The 13,077-nt window shown below is 34.8% G+C and overlaps 2 long non-coding RNA genes across 2 annotated transcripts; one reads left to right on the top strand and one right to left on the bottom strand.

The window, feature by feature from the left end:
• Window positions 1-1,415: 1,415 nt before the first annotated feature.
• Window positions 1,416-2,065, bottom strand: LOC109173326. Its single transcript, XR_002052876.1, has 3 exons — window positions 2,028-2,065; window positions 1,852-1,909; window positions 1,416-1,769 (listed from the first exon to the last, which is right to left on the bottom strand). It is a non-coding gene; the product is annotated as an uncharacterized LOC109173326 (long non-coding RNA).
• Window positions 2,066-8,716: 6,651 nt separating this feature from the next.
• On the top strand, window positions 8,717-9,138 carry LOC109173327. Its single transcript, XR_002052877.1, has 2 exons — window positions 8,717-8,808; window positions 8,888-9,138. It is a non-coding gene; the product is annotated as an uncharacterized LOC109173327 (long non-coding RNA).
• The last annotated feature ends 3,939 nt before the right edge of the window (window positions 9,139-13,077 follow it).

Genomic DNA, 13,077 nt, shown 5'->3' on the forward strand with positions numbered 1-13,077 from the left:
TCAAACCCATTTCCTTCTACAAATTTATGAACATTTTACAAAACATTTCAAAATCAGTTTTCTATTTTTTTTAAAAAAAATTAAAGATATTTTTTCTAAAACAAATATAATAAACAATTACTCTAATATTTATACACATTTAAAGAAAAATATTTATAAATACACATTTATATTTCTTATAATAATAAGGTTTAAATTGGTCACTGAACGTAGTCTGAAAGTACAATTAGGCCACTGATAAAAAAAAAAAAAAAAAAAAAAAAAAAAAGTGCAATTAGATCACTGAACACCCCAAATGTATGCAATTTCACCTAATAGCATGTTACCATCCATTTCATCAGGTTGCTTGCTTATATGGATGGTGAGTTGGCATTTTTAAATAATTTTTAATAATAATTTTTTTTTAAAAAAATTGACCTAGTTGAGATCAAGTGTAAAGAATCAAAACTTGATGTGAACATTTTCTTAGTCTTACATTATGATATATGATAGTTTTAATACAGTTTTATACATCACTCTGTATAATTATATCTACTATACTAATAAGAGCCTAAATAGGTTAGGCCTATAATGGGTAGGAAAAAATGACGGTCAAATTATTAATTTTAATTTTTCCTAAAAAATTTATCATTAATTATATGATTTTCTTCCCTTAAATACTCACACACCCTTAACTTTTCTGTTAAAAATTATATTATCCGTTAACTTACTCAATGATTTTAATAAGAAAGGTCTTAGGTTCGAACCTCATTCCGATCAAAGTTGGCATAATTAAGTTCCTTACTCTATTTTAATCTTATTAAATTAAATAAATTAGTAGCTACAAAAAAAAAAAAATTATACATATGCAATGCTTTAATTTAAAATTATGTGTCTACAATGTATTTATTTTAAAAAAAAAATTGTTCATTATCAATAAATTAAATAAGAGAAGAAATAATTTCATTAGTTATATTGTCTTTATTTTCTCCAATGCTAAGATTCTTTACACTCAAATTCATCAATTGATATTCATTACATTATCCATTACTTTCTCTTATAATATCTTGTAATAATTAAATATCAAAGTTATAATTTTTTTTTGAGTTAATTCCAGCAATGGTCCTCTGACTATTGTGATTTTCCAAATTTAGTCCTTGTCTTTTAATGTGGACGAAATAAACCCTTAACTATCAGATTTGTTCCACAATTGGTCCTTCCGTTAAATTAGCATTGGACAGGCGTTAAGTGAAGGGGCAAAAGAGTACTTTCCATAGCTAGTCTCATCTTCCCCTTCCATTCCACTTGTTCAGTATCCAATTTCTAAAATTCTCAATTGCCTAAGCTAATTTAGGTGGTTGAGAGTGACTGTAGATCCCAGTCAACATGGCGACCGCCGCTAACCAGCAAACCAAGAGTCGGAAAACTGCCTTGTTGTTCATTTGTTACGGCGGTGTTGAAACACACTTCTTTCTTCTAGGCCTTAGCTATAACTGGATGCAGAAGAAGCTAGATAATGTATACCAGTGGAAAAAGATGACATAAACATTGCATTCTTACCGGTGGAAGAAACTGATTTAGGGCATTTTCCATCAACTCCCTTCAAACCGAGACATTCAAATGAGTAAACCTCATGAAAACAGTGTGATTTACAATGGTAGCCTCCTTTATATCCCATCTATAGCATGGATAAAAGCGGCATGTTAAAATTGATGACTTGATGCAAATCTTGGCAACAAAAATTATCTAATACCCCATCAGCAATGACAGAAGGCCAAAAACCATCAACTCTAATTCCACCCAGAATTGAAACAAAACCATATAAGTATCCAGCTAAACTAAACAATAAAAGAGACATTAACTCCATTATACCTTCTTTGATTTTCTCCAATGCGGCAAGAAGAGGTTTCCTCTTTGTTCGGTCCAGCCACTATGATCCAAAAGTAGACATTTATAAACAAATTTTCGAGCTCCGAAATAGGTATGTTTCAATAGGTGGAATTTAAGAAACCAATACATTTATTTCATAAAAAGTTTACGCATTTTACCTTTCCACACTTCTTCAAACCGCCATGAATCAAGAACCTGGCGCAGACCAAAGCGGTGATGATGGTGGCGAAAGCCCACGTCGGCATTTCAGACAAAGATCTTCCTTCCCTTTCCTCCATTTCAGCTCTCATTAAATATATACCAAAAAAAAAAGAGTACAAATTAAATTCAGTTCACCTCTGTGTCGATTATGTTCTTCTTCTTGAGCATCTGGGTGTTGTAGTTTTCACTGCGAATTGAAACTATGAATTCTTTAAAATGGCGGATCGGAGCTTGATGAGATCTTACGGACATTAATGGAATAAAAAAATTATAGAACGTGTCCTGCTAGATGTGATCTTATGGCCATTAATGAATTCTGTTTCTTGCTTTTTTATGTTGAAAATAATAAATACGTACCCTCCACCAACATGAGGGAAAAGAAACTCATCAGAAATGACCATTTAAGCCCTTTACTAACGTCCATCTAACGGTTGTTTAACGAAAGGACCAATGGTGGAACAAATCTAATAGTCAAGGGTTTATTTCGTCCAAATTAAAAGACGAGAACTAAATTTTGAAAATCACAATAGTCAGAGGACCATTGCTGGAATTAACTCTTTTTTTTTTGGTAATGTTATATATTTATTTACCAAGTATTTTATTAATACCATGAAAAGATAAATAAATAAATAATTTGAAACCAATCATATTAACTACTTTAGAGATTTGTTGACAAAGATGGTATTCAAATAATCTAACAAATTGAAGTGGGAAACTAACTCGTAATATCTTTGGACTACAAAAATGTTCAAATTTTTACTACTTTATCTGACCTTATTCCTTAAACTATGAATTTCTTTATCTACAATAACTCATTCAACAATAATGGTTGAACCAAATGAACCCCGAGCAGAACACCTCAAAGACTGGTATGTTTTTATGTTGATAATAATAGGTAAATGTAAAACTCATTATTAAAACTGTTAATGTAAGGCAATAGAACATCATAACACACTTGATGCATTGAAAAGATGTCGAGACTACAACAATGTTGTAATCAATTTGGCAAACCTAAAAGTGAAGAAATTTCAAAAGGGCCACCGTTGATTCATTCATTTATCTTGTATGTAAAATAATTATTGTGTATTCATTAAATAGATTAGAACTAATATAAATTTACAATTCATTTCATCTTCTAGACCCAACCTACTTAGATTACAAGCAAAATCAACATCAACCTTCACAACAAAAATACTTGGTATATAGGATGTAATCACTATTTAAAAAATGTTTATGCACAAAGTAGAAAATAATTTAACTCAAAGGTTAATATCAATTCAATAAAAAAATTAAAAAAAAAAGAAAAAAAAAAACACACACACACACACAGAATCAAGTACTACACTCATTCTTAGTAATTCTAAAAATATGAACATGTACAAAATGTATGTGAAAATTATTGATGAAACTAAACATGTTGCAGCATCAGTATTGATGAAATTATTGTTGTTACTATCAAGTAACAAATTATGAAAATAGAACAAGACGTACTACACATAAACCTTACACAAATATAATAAATATTACTATTTTATTCAATACTTCCACATAAAACATGTAGGGGAACAAACTACCACTGCAAAATATCAACATGAGCTTGCAAGATCAAGAGATCATAGTACAACTAAGATCCCAATCATATACATAACAAAGAAAATTCACAGCTTCCTACACCATAATCTCATTGCATGACGTTATTTATGCTACCATCAGTAACTCAATTGCAAATAACACACTACCAACAAAAAGAAAGGAGACAAATAGTGAAATGAAGACAAATGAACAGAAAAAAAAGTGTTTTTTTATTTTTATTTTTTATTTTTTATTTTAAACTTTATTATTAAAAATTATTTAAAAAATGCTAACTCACCATCCATCTAAGCAAGCAACCTGATGATGAAATGGATAGTAACGTGCTATCAGGTAGAATTACATACATTTAGAGTGTTCAGTGGCTTAATTGCACTTTTTTTCGTTTAGTGATTTAATTTCACTTTCAGGTAGGGGTTTAAATGAGCTCGATCAAAGCTCGACTTGAGCTCGGTCAAAATCGAGCTTGAGCAGAACTTGAGCGGCTCATTTAATAATCGACATCGAGCCGAAACTAATTATTCTAGGCTCGTGGCTCATCTAGCCGCTCGCGAGCCTTATAATAATAATAATAATAATAATAATAATAAAAATAATAATAATAATAATAATAATAATAATAATAATAATAATAATAATAATATTATTATTATTATTATTATTATTATTATTATTAAAAATTAAATAATATTAAAAATTAATTAACGCTTCCCAAATCCCCATTCCCCAAGCCCTAGCAGTCTCCGGTCTCCGCCAATTTACTCAGCCGACAACTTCCGAGTTTCGACAACGGAAGATTTCACGTCTCCTCTCTGGTCTCCGCCTCCACCCTTGCCGACAACAAAACAGCTCGTTCAATAATTCTCCAATGCGTTTCAGACCTGTTATTTGACATGTTATCGGTGCACAAGTTAGCAAAGGTAATTTGGGATTTAATGATTGAAAATTACAGTGTTGAGGATGCAGGAAGACGGAAATACGATGTGGGTCGGTGGTTACATTTCAAGATGGTAGATTCCAAACCAATAATTGAGTTGGTGCACGACTTTGAGAACCTAGTTGCTAACATGAAGGCAGAGGGTGGCGTGGTGAATGATGTTTTCCAATGTGATTCCTTGATTGGCAAACTGCCAAACTCGTTGGTGGACTTCAAAAATAAAATGAAGTATGACCGACGCAATTACACACTACAACAACTGATCAACAGCGTGAACATCGAAGAAGAGAATCAGCTGGTTCACAGGTCTGTTATTCTTACTGACAATGTTAAAGCCAATGTTGTTGAAACTAACACTGGTTTTGATAAGGCAAAAGCTGGTAACAGTAGTAGTAGAAACCAAAAGAAAAATTATAAAAATAATAGCAACAACCGTGTCAAAAGTGGGAAAATTCAAAAAAAAAAAAAAAAAACAAAAAAAAAGGAAAAGTAATGGTGAGTGCTTCGTTTGCGGGAAACGAGCCCACCGTGCTGCCCAGTGTTATCACCGCAAAGGGACTACAAGTCAAAATGGCCAGAAGCCAAACAACGAAATGCCTAAAAGCCAAACTAACCTTCTAGAAAACACGGAGAATTCTGACATAGTAGCAGCAGTGATAACCGAGGCCAACATGGTTGGACATCCAGACGAGTGGGTTGTGGACACGTGAGCTTCACGACACTTCTACTACAACAAAGATCTAATCAAAGCATTCGAGTCCATCACTGGCGGAGAACAAGTGTTCATGGAAAATTCAAGCGTCTCTGAGGTAAGTGGTAAAGGAAAATTAGAATTATTGCTTTGTTCTGGAAAATATTTATTATTGCAAAATGTGTTCTATGTAGGGGTGTAAACAAATCAAATAATTTTAATTCGATTCGTGATTCGAATTTGAATAATTCAAATCCGAATTCGAATACCTATATTGATTTGAAATTTATTCGAATCCGAATACGAATCGGAATATATTCGATTCGAATACTATTCGTGTATATATATATATATATATATATATATATATATATATATATATATATATATATATTCGAATAGTATTCGAATCGAATATATTCCGATATATATATATATATATATATATATATATATATATATATATATATATATATAATAGAATCTATAATATTATATTATATTATATTATATTTTTATAATAAAAAACTAAAAATAAACCCTAAGTCCCTAACACGGTGTTATCATCATTTTGAGAGAAAATAGAGAAGAAGCAACGCCTCCAACAGTTCAACTCCTCCAACTCCAAGCCGCCATTCTCCAACGCCGTTGCAGTCAGTCGCAGTCAGCACTTCCGGTCGCCGAAGTCACTCCAATCTCAAGATCCATGACGGTTCCGCGCTAGAGAAACTCCAACGCCAACACTCCAGATCTGTGACTGTTCCGGCAGCAATGGATGGCAAGGGCATGACGGCGACCGATAACAATGGTAATAGCAATACAACACAATAGTATTTCTCTGTTATTTGTTATTCGAGATATACAAACAAATATATATTACAGTATGTTTACAGTATTTCTCTGTTATTTGTTAACTATAAAATATACATCTTATTTGTTATTTCTCTGTTAGAATTACAGTATGTTTACAGTATTTCTCTGTTAAAAATATATATTGTTTGATATATATATATATTGTTATTTCTCTGTTAGATATACATCTTATATATATATATATATATATATATATATATATATATATATATATATATATATATATATATTATAGTAATTAGTAATTGTTAGTTTGTTATAGTAATTAGTAATTGTTAGTGTCAACCATGTGATAATTAGAAGCCTACAGCAAACTGATTATGTGAATTGAATTTGAAAATTATTTATTTTATATTATTATAGTACTCAAAAAGAAATTATTGAATTTGTGGGCAGTAGATTCTTCCTTGGCTATTCAATCTTCAAATCCAAATGAGCAAAAACAAGGAGATGACGTTAGAGAATATGAGGAAATAAATTATGGTGATTTTAATGAAGTTAATGATGGAGGCCTTGAAGGTGATAATGTACCTGACTTGGATGCTAATGTGGAGGTTAATGATGATGGTATACAAAATGAAAATATAGAGGTTGGAGATGAAAAAGGTGATGATGAGAAGGAATGTGAAAAGAATGACGATCAAGAACAATTTCAAAGGAAGAAAAGAAAGAGGGTATCAATAGCCCACTTTGATTTTACTGAAGTTACTGCAAAGGATGGAAGTATAAAGCTACAATGTATACATTGTAAAACACTCCTTTCTAAGTCAGCGTCTTCTACAACAACTAGTCTTTGGAACCATTTGAATAGGTGTACACAAAAGAAGCTTCAAACAAAAAATCAAAAAACCTTGCAATTTCATAATGCAAAATCCAAGTTTGAGACACCTCCTTTGTCCGATGGTAAATATGATCATACAAAGCAAAGAGAAGCTATTGCTCATTGGATTCTGATGCACGAGCAACCGTTAAGTGCTGTGGAAAATTTTGGCTTTAATTTCATGATGAATGTTAATCTTCCACAATATGAGAAAGTCTCTCGTGCCATGGCAAAGAATGACGTCATTACTGTTTATGAAATAGAGAAGAAAAAGTTACAATTGCTATTAAGAACCATCAATAAGATATCATTGACCACTGATATTTGGAAGTCTAAGGTGCAAAAGGTTTCATATATGTGTGTCACTGGACACTTTGTTGATTCAAATTGGCAACTTCAAAAGCGTGTACTTAGTTTCATGCCTCTTCCTCCTCCACATACTGGTAATGTTCACTTGTTTGTAAATATATCTCTATAATAATTAATTAATAATAACTATTTCTTGAATTTAATTATATTATTGTCATATTTCAGGTGTTGATATCATTGATGGGGTTATGAAGTCCACAAAGGATTAGGGAATAGAGCAAAAAATCTTCACTATTTCAGTGGACAATGCTTCAAACAATGATGTTGCAGTTAGAATTGCCAAACAAACTTTCTCCAGGAGTCATAAGCTACCTTTGGGTGGTAAGCTATTTCATGTGAGATGCACTGCTCATATATTGAATCTTGTTGTTCAGGATGGTATTTCTACAATTAAAACCATTGTTGATGATGTTAGGAATAGTGTGCGATTTATTAATCAGTCTGAGTCTAGGTTGATGAAGTTCTCTGAAATTGTGTATCATTTGGGAAATCCGGTGAAAAAGTTAGTTCTTGATTGTGTTAATCGTTGGAATTCTACATATGAAATGTTAGTTGTAGCCCTTAAACTTAAGGATGCATTCCCAATATTTGCACAAAGAGAGCCTTCATATAAATGTTGTCCTAGCTTGGAAGATTGGACTAGAATACAGGATGTTCTTAGCATCTTAGAGGTGTTTTATGAAGCTACTCAAGTGATCTCTGGAACTAACTATCCCACTTCTAATGTTTTTCTTGGTGTTGTTTGGAGGGTTAAGCATGTCTTAAATGAAAATGAGTTTCATCATGAAGAGGTCATTAGAAATATGATTGAAAAGATGAAGAAAAAATTTGACAAATATTGGGGTGATTGCAATCTTTTGATGTCTATTGGAGCAATACTTGATCCTAGGTACAAAATGAGGTTGGTTGATTTTGCTGTCAACCAAATATATAATGCAAATGATGCACGTGCAAATGTGAAGAATGTTAGGGATGCATTACATGACTTGTTTTATGAATATGTTGAAATTGATAACATGAGAAATCGAAGAGGTAGTTCTTTTGTGACACATGTTGGCAGTTCGGTTGTTACTTCTACACGCTCTACTTCTAAAGAAAAAGTAGTCCTTTCTGGTTTGTCTTTGTATGATAAATATTTAGACAGTGTTGAAGATGTAACTCCAAAAAAATCAGAGTTGGACATTTACTTGGAGGAAGGGGTTTATAGGTGTCAAGGTGGTGAAGTAACCTCCTCCGTGGAAATCTCATGAATTGAAGTTCAGTATTTTGTCTAAATTAGCCCGTGATGTTTTAGCTATTCCAATTAGCTTCGTGGCATCAGAAGCCACATTTAGTGCGGGTACCGGAGTTCTGGATCCTCATCGTGCTAAACTATCTTCTGACATGGTGCAAGTTTTAATTTGTGGAGTAGATTGGGTTCGTCAACTTCATGGGATGAATAAGCCTATTATGACATATGTAAGTTCTACTTTAGTAATTTAATATATCTTATTGATTGAATGATAATAATTTTAACTTTATTTTTATTTTTTTGTAGGAGGAAGAAGAACCAATTGATGTCATATTGCAAGCATGATGGCTGGAGAATATTTGAAGTTTAATTGAGATTGTTATTGTAGTACTTAATTTATGAATTTGATTGACTTTTTTTGGGTTGATGTTGAAGCTTAATTCAAACCTAATATTCTTAATCTAGTATTTAATATATGAATTTGATGATTGACTTTTTGTTGTTATTTTAATGTGATTCTTGATTAGTGTATTAATATAATATTTTATGCTATTTAATTATAAATTTTTATTACATTTTTTCTTAATTTATTGGAAAAAATTTTTAAAAATTAAGTTATTCATTTAGAATTCGAATATTCGAGTCGAATCGAATATGAATCAAATTTGAGATTCGAATATTAAACGAATACGAATACGAATATTCGAATATATAGTCGAATTCGAATCGAATAGTGAGATATTTGACTCGATTCGACTCGTATACACCCCTAGTTCTATATCCCTTCCCTTCGTAGAAACTTAATTTCCGGAGGCCTGCTAAATAAGGCTGGAATTAAGATGGTTTTTGAGTCTGACCGAATGGTTATGACACGTTGTCAAAAATTCCTTGGTGCTTTGTACCTCAACCCTTGTGTCTTTCTAACCTTAGTAAGGGTAAATTTGACCTTTCACACATGTTTTGTTGTTCAAGCTTTCCCTAGCAAGATATTTCATTCATTTCCCATGCTAGCCAAATCTTAAAACCTCCACCTTCTCTCTACAAGAAATCTTAGCTTTCTCTCCAAGCTAGAAGAAGGGTTCTCTATCTTTGCAAGTTTCCACCTTTCTACCTCTCTAGCATAGGAAAGGGTAAGATCTCTAGTTGTTTAGTGTTTTTATCTAGCTTTAAGGTATCTTTATCTTATTTTGGTGTTTTCCTTGTGGTTTGGTTTGGTTAGAAGTCCTTGGTGAGGAAGAGCTTCAAGGTGAGACTTAGGAGAGTAAGAAGAAAGTGGTTCTTGTTCTACAAAGGTAACTCATGCTCTACAAAACCTATTTTATGCTTGCTATTGATATTTCTTGGCTTCTATTTGATGATTATTGATGTTGTGAGTGATTTGATGCATGATCTTGTGATAATGCATGTTTAGAGCTTGTATTTAGGGTTCTTGAATGCCTTCCTTTGAGCTATTCTTGGGTTCAAGTCATATCTTGGTTGTGTGTGAGGTTTTGGGTGTTTTGGACTTGAACTTGGCCTTGTTGAAGATTTTTCCCCAAAGGGAACTTTTGAAGTACAGGTGTACCCCGCGGGCGGAACGGCGGGTAGGAACAAGGTGAAAAGTGGGGTTTGTTCCCCGTGATCTTTTCCTCTTGGTATTTGATGTTTTGAACTCCCGTTATTTGATTATTGAGCTTTTGTGAGTCTTCTTGATGTTTCGTATGTCTAGAACGATGTGTTAGGATTTGGTGTCTTGAATCGTGCTAAGGGTCCAACCTTGTGATTCGTTGGGCTAATATGAGTCTTGAAGGTTCGTTGGAACCATTTTGGTTTACCCGTTTTGATGAGCATGCTAGTTTGATGTTGTTATCTAGTATGTACGGTTTGTTCCTTCTTGTTGAGGGTTGGCAACTCTTGTTGTCAATCATATTGGTGCGGGAGTGTAGTCCATTGTTGTTGAGTATTGCCTCATGTCCTTGTTGAAATCTCTTGATTGATTCTTATGATGTTATCTTGTACAAATCGTTGTTCCCTTATTGATACTTGATTGGGCTATTGATGAGCCTCAATCCTCTTGATGATGACTGTGAGTGACTATGAATGAGATTGGTGGTAATGTTATTGAGCTTTGCTCACAAGATCGGTGGTAATATTGTGTTACTTAACGGTACCCTCGTGTACTGAGAGATCGGTGGTAATACTATGAGATTGGTGGTAAAGATTGGTGGGGGACGACGGTCCCAAGCGGAATAAGATTGGACTCAGAAATACAGGGTGGCACTAGGAGGTAATGGTTGGAACTAGTTATAAGGCCGGGGTAGCCATAAGGTTGGAACATAAACTTGTCATTATGTGATTGATGCATTTCCCTTGCTTATGAGCATGTCTATTATGAACTCTACCTTGTGCATGGTAGGTTGCATCTAGAGTTGTGGTTGTCGTTTGTTGTTATGGTTTCTATTGATTTGATTGAGTTGTGGGTCTTGATCCTTGCTGAGAGTGTGTTATGATTGATTGTTGTCTCACCTCTTGATTTCAAATGCTATATACTGTATTCCTCAGTTCCAAATGGTTTTGATCATATCTATGTATATATATATTGATACTTAAGGCGTATTGGTGGGTTACCAGCTTTATTCGTTGACCGGGTGTCATCCCTTGTCTGTACAGGTTTTGATTAGTTTGGACTTTGGAGAGCGCGCTAGTGGATCTAGTTAGCGTAGCTTGCTTCCTTTTGTTTAGATTTGGGCATGTGAGCCTTAGATAGTTGCGGCCTGTGTGCCTTAGACATTTGTTTGTTATGATAGATTTTTTGTAGACTTAGCCTGTGCACCCGTAGTTTATGGATGTGGCATAACACCTTTCCTGGATTATATTAGCTTCCGCTTTTCTGATGTTTGATGCTTAGACTTTTAATCTTTGAATTTAAGTTTTAATTTGTTGGTAAAATTCGGGGGTGTTACACACACCCTGTCAGGAATGATGAAAGCGGTCTTCTCTTCATCCGTGTGGTGTATGTAAATCTTATGATATCCTCCAAAGGCATCCATAAAGCTTAGTAATGCTAACCAAGCCGTCTCATCTACCAACTGGTCAATCCTCGGCAAAGGAAAGGGATCCTTAAGACAAGTTTTATTTAAGTCCGTGTAATCGACGCACATCCTCCAGGTAGGCGGCTTTGGCACTAGGACCAGATTAGCCAACCAGTCGGGGTATTTTACCTCTCAAATGTGCCCAGCGGCCACCAGTGTTTCTACCTCTTTCTTGACGAACTCGCGCCGATCATTAGCTAGATACCCCTTTTTCTGGATCACATGTTTACAGTGGGGTTCTACCGCTAGCCTATGAGAGATGACAGATCGGTCCACACCCGGCATATCCTCAGGGCCCCAAGCGAAGACCAACTGATTTTCCTAGAGTACTCGAATTACTTCCTTTTTAAATTCTTCCGCCAGGCCAACTCCAATCCGCACTCCTCTTTCGGGGTGCAAAGGGTCGATCTCTACCTCCTCCAACTCCACGGCCGGCTCAGGTCGTTCTAGCACCATCTCTTTTTTAGCTTGCTCCATGATTTCATATACCCTCATTTCACGTTGCCCAATTTGCCGACACACTTGGAGATAGCAATCTCGAGCGGCCCTTTGATCACATCGCATAGCCTCAATTCCAGTCGGCATGTGGAATTTTAGACACAATTATTTATAGAGATTAAAGCTCCCAAGTCTTCCAACCCAGGTCTTCCCAAAATCATGTTATGGGAACAAGTCAGATCAACTACTACAAACTTCATATCCAACCTCTGGACATTTGGATACGATCTAATTTCTACTGGTAAAGTGATCGAGCCTTCGGCCTCTATTGAATCACTTATGAAACCGGCTAATGGTGTCTTGACTAAGGCTAACTTATCTCGAGTCAATCCCATTTTGTTGAAAGTCTCCAAATACAAGATATTTACGCTGCTGCTGGTGTCTACGAGAATTCTTCGAACAACCACTCCATTGACGTCCATAGCGATGACGAGCGCATCACGATGTGGGATTTGGGCGGACGGTAAATACTTGTCGGTGAAGATGATAGGTTCGCAGCACACCTTCTTCAGGCTATCCTCACGACCATAAATCGTTCTGACATACAGTTTTCGAGCTCATGTCTTCCGAGTATTTGAGGAACCGCCTCCTTTTGGCCCCCCTACGATCATGTTAACCGGCTTTTGCTTCCAATTAGCCTCCTCCTCTGCAAAAGCTGGGTGTTTTCCCCGATCTTGCCCATCTGGTAGAGACTGTTCCCCACCCTATCAATGCCACGGCAAGGTTTTCTTGTTCCATTGGTTAGTGGGTGGCAGCACTCCTTCTTGAATTATCTCCCCATCCTCTTTTCCAAATGAGCACATTCCTCCGTTGTGTGGGTGTAGGATTTGTGACAACGGCAATATCGTGGTGTCTGACTAGGCTCAAGGACATCCGAGTGATCATTCGGTTTGGTTGGAGGAGGGGATGGTATGCCTTCTTGGACTG

This window comes from Ipomoea nil, unplaced genomic scaffold, assembly GCF_001879475.1.
Source record: "Ipomoea nil cultivar Tokyo-kokei standard unplaced genomic scaffold, Asagao_1.1 scaffold0470, whole genome shotgun sequence".
Lineage (NCBI taxonomy): Eukaryota > Viridiplantae > Streptophyta > Magnoliopsida > Solanales > Convolvulaceae > Ipomoea > Ipomoea nil.